General features: G+C 35.5%; 1 non-coding gene across 1 annotated transcript; it reads right to left on the reverse strand.

The window, feature by feature from the left end:
• Positions 1-13,838: 13,838 nt before the first annotated feature.
• Positions 13,839-13,943, reverse strand: LOC141688650 (small nucleolar RNA R71). Its single transcript, XR_012562083.1, has one exon. It is a non-coding gene; the product is annotated as a small nucleolar RNA R71 (small nucleolar RNA).
• Positions 13,944-14,940: the final 997 nt, after the last annotated feature.

Below are 14,940 nucleotides of genomic sequence, written 5' to 3' on the forward strand. Positions count from 1 at the left end.
TATTGATTTATGAATTTATTAATTATTTTCTGAATAATTACAAAATTATTTTATAAAGTCGGGAATCGTTCAACCTCAACCGTTTTTATGTTTTTATGTTTTTACAACCCGAAACTCTTCTGAAAACTCCTTCCCAACCTAATATGGCAATTCCGGGCATTTTCCATATTTTGACTTTTCCGATCCGGATTACGGTTTCACCCGTGCACGGCCAGGCGCAATATTTTCGATACGCTAACCATTTTCGATAACATTATCTTCATATAAATCATTTTATAAAATCCCGGTTTTGATAATTATCCGAAATAGGATAATGCTCATCCAAAACAGGATAGTGCTTATCCAAAACAGGATAGTGTTTATCCAAAACTATCGTATATATAGTTACTTAGCGGCTAAAAAACATATGTACCGATCCAACACGATCCAGAATGTACTAATATTCCGTAAATATAAATAGCCCTTTTCTCATTTAATTTTTACGCGTAAAATCATAATCAGACAGTACACACCCCTGAAAACCAGAGATAATTCTATTAAAATACCGTAATCTTGAAAATCAATCGCACAAACGAAGGCGTTATCTAATTCCAATTCGGGCGTGCAATATATCAAAACGAAGCTCTCAAAAAACCTCTTTCTGAATCAAACATCTGTTTTTGCACTGAAATCAATATAATTTTTTCATTTAATTGTTTTAATTCGAATTAATTATGGATTAAATTAGGAATTTTTATTCTTGATGTTTTTGATATGATTTGATGGCATAATCATGTAGATCTTTTCTTCCTGGTCATTTTGGTATATCATATGTCAAAATTGGAGTTCAGTAACATGTAGAAAAGTGTGTTTGATTCTGGAAAACTGAAATTTGGGTTTATGTGTGTTGAATGTTCTTAATTGGAATTTAGGCATTTTTGATTCAAGGGTTATGGGTTGAAATCGATTACACCATGTTGTAGATCGTTTAAAAATAAATCGAATGATATATAGCTAGCTAACAAATATTTCATGGATTGTCCCAATCGAGCCTCGCCGGAAAACTGCTCTCAGGCTGCGGCGAAATTTTTAGGCGATGATTCTGGCCGTTTTGTTGATTGTTAGAATGATTTGATTGCATATTTAAGTTTCTGGCATCTCAAAGATCATCCATTGTTAATTTGAAGTTGTTCTGGACTATATTGGTGTCGCCGGAAAAGCTCAGATCGCCATTAATGGCGTCCAGCTGGTAACCGGCGAAGGGGACGACCAAATTACAGATTGGCCCCTGTAGTTTGCCCCGGTTTGCATTTTAGCCCCTGACGTTTTAAAAAATTATAAAAAATTGAATTCTGTTTTATTAATTTTCAAAAATTGTATTATCTTTTTATATTTATTTTCAGAAAATTGTTTTAATTAAAATAATATTAAAAATTATTATTTTAATTCCAAAAATTATTTTAATTCAAAAATAAATCTAAATTAATTAGTTAATTGGTCAATTAATTCGAAAATTAATTGATTAATTGATTTAATTAATTATTAATTGATTTTAATTAATTATTAATTGATTTTAATTAATTATTTAATTAGATTTAATTATTTATTTTTGATTTAAAAATTCTGAAAAATAGTTTCCAGCTTTAAAATATTATTTTAAATTATTTTCAAAGCTCGATAATTATTATAAAATTATTTTAAAGTCAAATTCGGGTGTTCGAACCCTATTATTTAATTATAAAATGATTCGGAGTCCAATTTTAATTCCGAAAAACGTTCAAAAATTCGTATCAAATACCTGGAAAATTATTTTGACCCCGAAGCTTCTTTGAAAAATTATTTGGATTGAATATTTTGAGCCCAAAGCTTCTTTGATATGTGTTATATGTGATCCGACTGCTATATAATATTATTTTATGTGCATTGTTTGACTATTTTTGCTGTAACTTTCAATTTGTACGCCGGATTTGGGTGAAACGAAGGGTAGATAGAAGCTTGTATCGAATAGAATGAGATGAGAAGTAGTGTTGATAAGTATATGTGATGTCTAACAGAGGAAGAGAGACGTAGAAAAGGAAAGCAAGTGGTTAGTGAGTGGGAACCAATTGACAAGTGTTAGTGAACTGAAAGCGAATTGATAAGGCAAGTGTCCCTGAACTTTCTTGTAGTATACTTATGAATACTTTTGAACTCTTTTCATTATGTTACAATTATTCCCAGTAGTTCCTATTATATATTGAAAGTACTTTGAATTACTTAACCCTAAACCCTGATTCTTATTGATCTTGAGCCGTGAGCCTGATTTATTGGAAACCATTGATTGTTGAATTCTTGGATACGAACCACACATATCCGATACTACTCCACAATATATATCTACCACATACTGATCCTTGATATGAGATTGTTTATCAGACAAACCTTTATACCTTGTATAACAGAAGACCATTCCTTGTAACCTTTGTACCCTTGGTCTTTTGCACTCTGATTCTTTCCCTGGATTGAAGGTCAATCTTCTTGTTTACCTTGTTATACCTTTATGGTATTGTGAATCACCTTATGCATCAAGATAAATGTTGCTTATAATTCAGTTTATTGAATTACATCGTTTATCATGTTATTATTATAGAATTGGATTAGTTTTAAAGATGGACCAGATTCGTGGTCAGACCAGATTCATGGTCATAATAGGCCAATATGTGCCTTGGATCCAGTATATAGAGCAAAGATGGGAGCCTTGCTCGGGGTTAGTGTGTGACTGATCAACAGCCTAACCTTTATTTTTAAAATAAAAGTGAATATCCAATTCTAATCATTGCTTATCAGGAAACTTGATTCCCTATAACATTTCAATTGATCATTATTTAATTCTCAGTATTGTCATTATGATTTGTTGAGTTAGTTAGCTCACTCTTACGAATCTGTTTATGTTCTTTTCCAGTTAAGAAGGAAACTGGTAATGACGAGGATCCCCAGTCGAATGTGCCAGCTAGGTTTATAGGTTGAATTGGAATAAGCTAGCGGAAGTTGTGTGGCTTAGTGTGTGCTAAATGTTTGTAATAAAGTTTGACTTCAGATGTAATATAAATGAATTTGGGTTTTGGTACGTTTGTAATAAATAAGATTGTGGCTTGTGGACATACTTTAAACCGTTGCGATCCGTGGATATGGTAAGTAGGGTCATTGTATATATTATTATATTCATAAACATGTTTAAATATGGTGTGTGTGTGTGTGTGTTGTGGACCCCAAACTTCTGATCCGGGTTTAGAGGGCGTCATAGGTTTGGCATCAGAGCTAAGGTTGAAAGTCATTGCCACAAGCCTAGATTGTCGGGAATGGGTAGAGGGTTAAGATTAGTATTAGAAAAATAAAGAAATAAAATGTTGAGAGGTTGATTGCGGCTAAATAGTAGGTTTTAGCATGATTATTGGTGAGATTCGAGATTCTTATCTAGAAGCATAATTTTCAGCTAGCGGCGATGGCAGATTCCCTTATCTCGATATCGTCTGATCACTCGGAGTTGTCAGTTGGAGGACCGTCAGCTGATCCACGCCCTGATCTTCCACCGGTGTCAGCTATAGTACCAGTTGTGACCGTTGCATCATTGTAAGCTATTCCGCTTCCTAGCATGAGACCGCCTATTCGAGGACCCCCACCTGCTGATTCTGATTCTACCAGACTTTAGGTGGCAGGTGCATCTTTTCAGTTTACTTCACGCCCTGTTTCCTACTATAAGTATGAGGCTCTTCTGTTAGAATGAGAGGCCTTGTTGGCTCAGATTCAGGAGTTACGTCATATCATAAGGAATATAGATGTTGACAGGAAAGCAAAGGAGCTTCGGAATGAGATTTAGGTGACTCGTAAAATACTTGAGGCTAGACTTCATGGAGCTACTTGTGAGTATACAGCCCCAGGAGCTCTTATAGGGTGGGCTAGAGAAGCATTGGAGGATTTTGAAAGACTTGGTGGACCAGAGTTTCCATAACGCTAAACGACATGAATGATGTGATAAGTGTTATATGTAGAATAGTGTGTAATGTGTATTATCAGACTTTTGGGTGAGAACGTGAATAATCTAGACCTGCTAAATAAGGAATAGGCATGTTGTACCTTTGCCTCTAATAAAATGTTTTGCACTTGTACCACCAAACTTTGATATATATCAATACCTTTCCTTTCCAGCATTATCATTTACTTTATCATACCTATTTTATCTTACTGCACCAGTTATAAAACTCTTGTAATAACATGTACCCTATTTCCCTTAACTGTTTACATTCTGTAAAAAAGCATGCAATTTACTTAGTTCAACTATTGAAAATGTTTTTAAAAAAGAGATAATTATGTTTTACAAAATCTTTTCACAAAAAGGATTATGTTTTAAAGGCTAAATAAATTATTTCATTCTTTAAAGAAAATATTTCCCAGAAGAAATACACGTTCGACCAACCAGAATGAAAAAACCAACAACAACAACAACAACACCCAAGACAACAATAACCAGAATGCCAACCCAGGTCCCGTAGACCCAACTGTAGCCCAGATTCTTCAGATCTTGGCTCAACAAATAGTTCACCTGACTCAATAACAGTAGAGGCAGACCAACCCTCAGGTAACCTTTAAGACCTTTTAGGTTGTGAATCCACCAGAGTTTAAGGGTTTCGTAGATCCTATTGAGACAAGAGTCTGGTTGAAGGAAATTGAGAAGACGTCTGTCTTGGTTAAAGTGAGAGAGGAGCAGAAGACTAAGTTTGTAAGTAACTACTTCAAGAATGAAGCCACCTACTGGTGGGATACTGTTAAGGTGTTGGAAGGTACGGATGATTTTACGTGCAAGGAGCTGTTTTTAGAAAAGTATTTCCCTTAATTTGTTCGGAATGAAATGGAGTTGAAGTTTCTGGAGCTAAAGCAGGGAAATATGTCAGTGGCAGATTATGAAAGTAAGTTTGAGGAATTATCTAGGTTTGTGCCATCATATGTGGACACTGATAGGAAGAAAGCTAAAAGGTTTTAGCAAGGACTCAAGCCATATATTTGAGGGAAGGTGGCCATATTTGAGTTGGACACGTATGCGGGAGTTGTGCAGAAGGCTATGATTGTGGAGACGGAATGTGAAATGTCTCAGAAGGAGAAGGAAGGTAAGAAGAGGAAGTTTGAGGGAAGTGAAGGACAGTCCCAAGCAGGAAAGTTTCCAAATTTTAATCAGAGGAAAGGCAAGTTCCAGCCCGGAAGAAATTTTAATAGACAGAATGCAGGCAACGGAGGCCAAGGTAACCGCCCAGCCATTGGGAACCAGCCAAACCAGCAGAGGCCAGCTATACCAGACTGTCAAGTCTGTGGAATGAAATATGGTAGAGTTTGTAACAAGTTGAATGTGGTCTGCTATAGATGCAACCAGAAGGGGCACTATTCAAGGGAGTGCCGTAATCATCCAGCCACGGAGCTAGTCAACAAGGACCAGCCTACCAAAAATCAGGCAGGCAAGGTTCTAGCAATTGGATTTACTTGTTTCAAGTGCGGGAAACTAGGACATATCGCAAGGTATTGCAAGGCACCAATTTCAGACAACAACACATTGCGTATCATGGGAGCTACTCCAATAGTGAATGAACCTCCTAGAGCTAGAGTTTATGACATGTTTGTTAAGGATGCTATCGTGGATGCTGATGTTGTGGAAGGTACACTTACTGTGAACTCCTTATGTGCTAAAGTGCTAGTAGATTCGAGAGCAACTCGATCATTTATTTCTCAAGGTTTTATTAATAAGTTGAATTGTCTGGTTGAATTGTTAAGTGAGATTATGACGGTAGAATTAGCAAATCAGGAGCGTGTATCTGTTAACCAATTGTGTAAAAACTATGAGATTCATATTACTGGCCATAAGTTTGATGCTGACTTGATACCATTTAAGTTAGGAGAGTTTGGCGTTATTTTAGGAATGGATTGACTATCTAAGCACGATGCTCAGATAGAATGTCGTAATAAGAAAGTAATATTAAAGACACCAGATGAGAAAATGGTGATGTTTAGAGGCTAGAGACAAGCGAAGAAGTTCTTGACGATGATTCAAGCTAAGAAGTTACTACAACAAGGATGCGAGCATTTCATTGCTTATGTGATAGATAGAAGTCAGGAGCCAGCAAAGCTGGAAGATATTCCAGTGGTAAATGAATTTCCAGATGTATTTCTAAACAAATTACCAGGACTTCCTCCAGATAGAGAAATTGAATTTGCAATCAATTTGGCACCTGGAACGGAACCAGTATCTAAGGCCCCATACAGAATGGCGCCAGTGGAAATGAAGGAATTGGCAAAGTAATTGCAAGAATTATTGGAGAGAGGAGTGATTAGACCCAGTGTATCCCCATGGGATGCACTGGTACTATTTGTTAAGAAGAAAGATGGAAGCATGAGGTTATGCATCGACTATCGAGAACTCAATAAGCTTACGATCAAGAACAAGTATCCATTATCATGAATCGATGATTTGTTTGACCAGCTGAAAGGACCCAAGTACTTCTCTAAGATTGATTTGAGATCTGGATATCACCAATTGAAGATCAAACCTGAAGATATACCAAAGACAGCTTTCAGAAAAAGGTACGGTCATTATGAATTCTTAGTGATGTCATTTGGGTTGACCAATGCCCCAGCTGCATTTATGAACTTGATGAACATAAGTTTTAAGTAATATATGGACAAGTTTGTCAGTATGTTTATTGATGATATCTTGATTTACTCAAATTCAATGAAAGACCACGCGGAGCATCTAAGGACAGCTTTGGGAATTTTGAGAAAAAAAAAGTTGTATGCAAAGTTTTCAAAGTGTGAGTTTTGGTTGCAAGAGGTTCAATTTTTAGGACACATAGTCAGTAGTGAAGGGATCAAAGTGGACCCAACAAAGATTGAAGCTATTACGAATTGGGAAAGGCAAAAAACACCAATAGAGGTGAGAAGTTTCTTAGGACTGTCAGGATATTATCGACGATTTGTTCAAGATTTCTCGAAGATTGTGACGCCTTTGACGCAGCTTACCAGGAAAAATGAGAAGTTTATATGGAATGAGAAGTATGAAGAAAGTTTCCAAGAATTAAAAAAGAGGCTAATCACGGCACCTGTTTTGTCACTTCCAGATGATCAAGGGAATTTCTTAATCTATATTGATACTTCTCATAAGGGATTAGGTTGTGTTTTGATACAGCATGATAAAATCATTGCGTATGCATCGAGACAACTGAAGCCTCATGAGCAGAAGTATTCTACTCATGACTTGGAACTAGCAGCGATAGTATTCGCTTTGAAGATTTAGAGACATTACTTATATGGAGAAAGATGCGAGATTTATACGGATCATAAGAGTTTAAAGTTCATATTTACGTAAAAGGAGCTTAACATGAGACAAAGGAGATGGTTGGAGTTGATCAAGGACTATGATTGCACGATTAACTATCATCCAGGAAAAGCGAATGTGGTGGCAGATGCATTAAGCAGGAAAAAAAAGACTGAACATGTTGATGATACCTCAAGAATTATATAAGGAATATCAGAATTTGGACTTGGAGGTCATAATTTGCAAACCTGATGAAGCCAAGATGTACAGTATGACTTTTCAACCAGAATTGTTAGAGAAGATAAGAAAGTACCAAGAGGAAATAATGGATCCGGATATTAATCGGTTGGTTGGAGAAGAGTTATGCACTAAGAAGGACGACCAAGGTATTCTCAGATTTTCATCCAGAATTTGGATACCACCAGTGGTAGAATTGAAAAATGAAATTCTACAAGGAGCACACAATTCAAAGTATTCCATTCATCCGGTAAGTACCAAGATGTACAGAGATTTAAAGGAAAACTATTGGTGGCCAGACATGAAAAGAGAAATTGTGGAATGGGTTAACAAATGTTACACGTGTCAGAGAGTTAAGGCGGAGCACCAGAGACCAAGTGGATTATTACAGCCACTAGAAATTCCAGAGTGGAAGTCGGAGCACATTGCTATGGATTTTATAGTTGGCTTACCAAGGACGAAAGTGAATCATGATGCTATTTAGGTTATAGTGGATAGACTAACCAAATCAGCGCATTTCTTGGCTACCAATGAAAGATTTTTACTAGATAAGTTGGTTCACATATATTTGAAGGAAATAGTAATGCGTCATGGAGTCCTTGTGTCTATCGTGTCTAATCGAGATCCATGATTCGATTCAAGATTTTGGAGAAGTTTCTAAGAATGTTTGGGAACTAAGTTAAATATGAGCACGACTTATCATCCGCAGACAGACGGCCAAAGCGAGAGAACAATCCAAATAATCGAAGATATGCTACGTGTGTGTGCCATTGATTTCAAAGGTAATTGGGATGAGCATTTGCCCTTAGTGGAGTTTGCTTACAATAATAGTTATAATGCCAGTATCGGAATGCCTCCCTATGAAGCTCTTTATGGACGCAAATGTCGATCACCAGTATATTGGGACGAAGTTGGAGAACGTAAGATACTTGGACCCGAGTTGGTACAGCAGATCTAGGAAGTTATTGAGGTTATATAGAGAAATCTAATTGCAGCACAAGATCATCAAAGGAAATATACAGACCAATCCAGAAAGTATATGAAATACGAAGAAGGAAATCTAGTGTTATTGAAGGTGTCACCGTTGAAAGAATTATCGAGATTCGGAAAGAAAGGGAAGTTGAGCCCTAGATACGTCGGACCTTTTGAAATCTCGAAGCGTGTCGGCAAGGTAGCATACGAATTGGCGTTACCCCCGCACATGGAGCATATTCATAATGTTTTTCACATATCGATGCTTAAGAAGTATAATCCGGACTCTAGGCATGTATGAGACGATAGAACTTCAGGCATATTTATTGTATGTAGAGAATCCAATAGAGATTCTAGAAAAAAGAGAAAAGGTGTTGTGAAATAAAGTTGTGAATTTAGTAAGAATATTGTGGAGAAACCCAAAGGTTGAAGAATCAACCTGGGAGTTAGAAAGTGATATGCAAGAAAAGTACCCTCAGTTGTTTACTTAGGAGATTCTGAGGATAGAATCATTTTAAGGGGGAGGATATAATATCCGGGACATGACGTCTAATTGTTTTTATCAATAAATAAATTTTTATGTGATTTTATGTGATTTTTGGTGAATTATTTGATGATTGGTATGGTTATGTAGATGTTTATATGTGGTAAAGTTTAGGTATGTTAATTTTATTATGTCAAAAATAAAATATAGAGAATTAAGGTATTTTCAGGTAATTTTTGGAGTATTATATGATTTTATATTGATTTATGAATTTATTCATCATTTTCTGAATAATTATAAAATTATTTTATAAAGCCGGGAATCGTCCAACCTCAACCGTTTTTACGTTTTTACAACCCGACATTCTTCCAAAAACTCCTTTCTAACCTAATCTGGTAATTCCGGACATTTTCCATATTTTGACTTTTTCGATCCGGATTACGATTTGACCCGTGCGCGGCCCGGCGTAATATTTTCGATACGCTAACCCTTTTCGATAACATTATCTTCGTATAAATTGTTTTATAAAAGCCCGATTTTGATAATTATCTGAAATAGGATAATGCTTATCCAAACCAGGATAGTGCTTATCCAAAAATAGGATAATGTTTATCCAAAACTAATGTATTTATAGTTACTTAGCGGCTAAAAAATATAATTATCGATCCAACACGATCCAGAACGTACTAATATTACGTAAATATAAATAGCCATTTTCTTATTTCATTTTTACGCGTAAAATCATAATCAGACAGTACAAACCCCTGAAAACCAGAGAAAACCCTATTAAAATACCGTATTCTTGAAAATCAATCGCACAAACGAAGGTGTTATCGAACTCCGATTCAGGCGTGAAATATATCAAAACGAAGCTCTCGAAAACCTCTTTCTGAATCAATCATCTGTTTTTGCACTGAAATCAAGATAGTTTTCTTATTTAATTATTTTAATTCAAATTAATTATGGATTAAATTAGGAATTTTTGTTCTTGATGTTTTTGATATGATTTGATGGCATAATCATGTAGAGCTTTTCTTCCTGGTCTTTTTGGTATATTATATGTCAAATTTGGAGTTCAATAACATGCAGAAAAGTGTGTTTGATTATGGAAAACTGAAATTAGGGTTTATGTGTTTGAATGTTCTTAATTGGAATTTAGGCGTTTTTGATTCAAGGGTTATGGGTTAAAATTGATTACACCGTGTTGTAGATCGTTTAAAAACAAATCGAATGATATATAGCTAGCTAAAAAATAAATCATGGATTATCCCAATCGAGCCTCGCCGGAAAACTGCTCCTAGGTGGCGACGGAATTTTCAGGCGATGATTCCAGCCATTTTGTTGATTATTAGAATGATTTGATTGCATAATTGTGTTTCTGGCATCTCAAAGATCATCCCCTGTCAATTTGAAGCTATTCTGGACTATATTGGTGTCGCCGGAAAAGCTCGGATCGCCGTTAATGGCGCTTGCCGGTAACCGGCGACGGGGACGACCAAATTACAGATTGACCCATGTAGTTTGCCCCGGTTTGCATTTTAGTCCCTGACGTTTTAAAAATTTATAAAAATTTGATTTTTGTTTTATTAATTTTTAAAAATTGTATTATCTTTTTATATTTATTTTCAGAAAATTGTTTTAAGTATTTTAAAATATTAAAAATTATTATTTTAATTTCAAAAATTATTTTTATTTAAAAAATAATTCTGAATTAATTTGTTAATTAATTTTAGTTAATAATTAATTAGTTAATTGGTCAATTAATTCGAAAATTAATTGATTAATTGATTTAATTAATTATTAATTGATTTTAATTAATTATTTAACTAGATTTAATTATTTTTTTAATTTAAAAATTCTGAAAAATAGTTTCGAGCTTTAAAATATTATGTTAAATTATTATCAAAGCTCGATAATTATTATAAAATTATTTTAAAGTCAAATCTGGGTGTTCGAACCCTATTATTTAATTATAAAATGATTCGGAGTCTAATTTTAATTCCAAAAAATGTTCAAAAATTTGTATTAAATACTTGGAAAATCATTTTGACCCCGAAGCTTCTTTGAAAAATTATTTGGATTGAATATTTTACGTGCTATGTGTTATATGTGATCTGACTGCTGTATAATATGATTGTATGTGCGTTGTTTGACTATTTTTGCTGTAACTTTCAATCTGTACGTCGAATTTGGGTGAAATGAAGGGTATATAGAAGCTTGTATCGAATAGAATGAGATGATAAGTAGCGTTGATAAGTATATGTGATATCTAACAGAGAAAGCGAGACAAAGAAAAGGAAAGCAAGAGGTTAGTGAGTAGGAACCAATTGACAAGTGTTAGTGAAGTTAAAGCGAATTGATAAGGCAAGTGTCCCAGGACTTTCTTGTAGTATACTTGTGAATACTTTTGAACTGTTTTCATTATGTTACAATTATTCCCAGTAGTTCATATTCTGTATTGCAAGTACTTTGAAGTACTTAACCCTAAATTCTGATTCTTATTGATCTTTAGCCGTGAGCCTGATTTCTTGGAAACCATTGATTGTTGAATTCTTGGATACGAACCATATATATCCGATACTACTCCACAACTATATATCTACCACATACTGATCCTTGATATGAGATTACTTATCAAACGAACCTTTATACCTTGTATAACAGAAGACTATTCCTTGTAACCTTTCCACCCTTGGTCTTCTACACTCTGATTCATTCCCTGGATTGAAGGTTAATCTTCTTATTTACCTTGTTATACCTTTTTGTATTGTGAATCACCTTATGCTTCAAGATAAATGTTGTTTATGATTCAGTTTATTGAATTACATCGTTTATCATGTTATTATTATAGAATTTGATTGTTTTTAAAGATGGACCAGATTCGTGGTCAGACCAGTTTTATGGTCATAATAGGCCAATATGTGCCTTGGATCCAGTATATAGAGGAAAGCTGGGAGCCTTGCTCGGGGTTAGTGTGTGACTGATCTGCATCCTAACCTTGGTTTTTAAAATAAAAGTGAATATCTAATTCTAATCATTGCTTATCATGAAACTTGATTCCCTATATCATTTCAATTGATCATTATTTAATTCTCAGTGTTGTCATCATGACTTGCTGAGCTAGTTAGCTCACTCTTGCGAATCTATTTATGTTCTTTTCTAGCTAAGAAGGAAACTGGTAATGGTGAGCATCCCCAATCGAATGTGCTAGCTAGGTTTACAGGTTAGTGTGTGCTAAAATTTTGTAATAAAGTTTGACTTCAGATGTAAGATAAATAAATTTGGGTTTTGGTACATTTATAATAAATAAGATTGTGGCTTGTGGACATATTTTTAACTGTTGCGATCCGTGGATATGGTAAGTAGGGTCATTGCATATATTATTAAATTCGTAAACAGGTTTAAATATGGTGTGTGTGTTGTGGACCCCAAACTTCTGACCCGGGTTTATAGGGCGTCACAGATGCCTTGGTGTGTGGTGATTGTATGATAACCTAGAATTGGTTGTGCTTATTTATCTTATGAGTGTCGCGAACTTATAAGATAACTTATTAATTCTTAATGAAGCGAAAGTGAATTTAAGGGTTTAGAACTTGCAATATTAGCATAGGTTCATGTATTTGATATGCATGATTCGTAGGTAATTTGAACCATCTTACTTACTCTATGTAATCATGATAGATAAATTGTGCATTAAATCGTTACGTTGTCAAATTCTATAGACATATAGGATCTCAATATAATTGGTGTCTATTCAGCTTCTATCTTTTTTATGGATGTCTGGTAGTATGGTATTCATACAACGAAAGTTGGCGTTTATGAGTTTCTTGTTATCTGATTAGCATCATCACCATTGCATGCTAAGGCTAAGAACGAAAAGGCTATTGAACGAAGTTTTTAATGAAGTTAGAATCCCATGTTTGTGTTATATAGTATTCAACTCTCTTTTAATTCTCTGAGTTAATATTCTTTAGTATAATGACTTAAGTTAATCTCAGTTATAGACAACCTCACTTTGTGATTCATCTTAGCATTGGATAATAACCATACCATTGTTGCATAGATATATTGATTAAAGTTAACCTAAACCAGTCCCTGTGGAAATGAACTAAAATTAATCCTATATTACTTGCGAACGCGTATACTTGCGTGAATTTTAGCACATGCTTAGCGACTAAAAAGTTTTTGGCACCACTACCGGGGACTCGGTGTTAATTTTTTTTTATGTGTTTGTCATCAGTGTTTTTTAAAGTTCAATGACTTGGACATTGTTACTTAATTATTTCCTTGACTTGTTTTAGGTACTCTAGCGAGTGTGTATGCATACGCGTTCTCGGACTCGTAAGAGAACTCTGGATCAAGCTGAGGATTAAGTTGTAGTCGTTAGAGAGAAAGTTGAAGAAGAGATCGTAGTTGAGAAAGAAAAAGAAGTTCTTGTTGCAATGGGAGAACTAGAAGCGAATTCAAAGGCTTTGATGAACTACTCTCAACCAAATATCAATGATATATAGTCTAGCATTGTTCGACCAGCCATCTCGGCTAATACCTTTGAGATCAAGTCAAGCACGATTCAGATGATATAGAACTCAGTTTAGTTTGGGGGTTTTTCGACATAAGACCCCCATATGCACATCAGAGATTTTATCGAGATCCATGACACTTTCAAGTTCAATGGAGTTTCTGAAGATGCTATTAAGTTGAGGCTTTTCCCATTCTCTCTGCAGGATAAAGCTAAGTGCTGGTTACATTCTGTACCACAGGGTCTATCACCAAATGGGAGAATCTTCCTCAAAAGTTCTTAACAAAATTCTTTCCTATGGCGAAGACTGCTGCAATCAGAAATGCACCTACTCAATTTACTCAACAATCTGGAGAATCTTTGTGTGAGGCTTGGGATCGTTATAAGGAGATGCTAAAGAAGTGTCCTCACCATTGGATGCCTGACTGGATGATAATTAACTACTTCTATAATGGATTGGGTGTTACTTCTAGACCCATGCTTGATACAGCATCATGAGGAGCCTCATGGGCTAAAAGCTATGATGAAGCTTATGAATTAATTGAACTGATGGCTGTAAATGAATACCAGAATCCTTCTCAGAGAATACCTCAGGGCAAGGTAGCAGGAATTCTAGAGCTAGATGCAGCTACTGCTATAGCTGCTCAGCTTAAGGCTTTGACGATGAGGGTGGATTCTTTGACTAATTATGGAGTTAATCTGATCACTAGTATCCGTTAGCTTTGTGCTGGTGCACATGAAATGGAGCAGTGTGCTATTTCTAGCGAATCAGCTCAGTTCGTGAGCAACTTTCAGAGGTCGCAGCAACCTGTGCCAACCACCTATCATCCTAACAACCATAACCATCCTAACCTCAGTTGGAGCAACTCTCTGAATGCAGTTCAACAGCCTTATCAGCAGTATCCAGCAAAATAGTACAACCCCTCTGGTTTTCAACAAACGCGGTATGCACCAAGACAACAACTCCAGTTGCAACAGTCTAATGAAAACTCTGAATTGGAGGAGTTGAGGCTCATATGCAAGAGCCAAGCGGTTTCTATTAAGACCTTAGAAAATCAAATTCGACAAATTGTCAATGCCTTACTGAATCGTCAACCTGGGACACTTCCTAGTGACACTGAAGTTCCAGGTAAGAAGGAAGCTAAAGAGCAGGTAAAGGCAATTTTGAGGTCTAGGAAGGTTGCAAATCCCGAACAATCTCGAGTTTCGGATGAAGAAGATGTGGCTGAAGAAGAAGTGCAGAAGGAAGCAGAAGTGGAACCAAGGAAGACTACTGTGGAACACACTCAACCTGAGGGTAATATAGGAGAGAAACATATTTATCCTCCACCTCCACCTCCTTTTCCTAAGAGGCTGCAGAAGAAAAAGCTGGATAAGAAGTTTGAGAAGTTTCTGGAGGTTTCAAAAAACTTCATA

This window comes from Apium graveolens, chromosome 9, assembly GCF_009905375.1.
Source record: "Apium graveolens cultivar Ventura chromosome 9, ASM990537v1, whole genome shotgun sequence".
Classification (NCBI taxonomy): Eukaryota; Viridiplantae; Streptophyta; class Magnoliopsida; order Apiales; family Apiaceae; genus Apium; species Apium graveolens.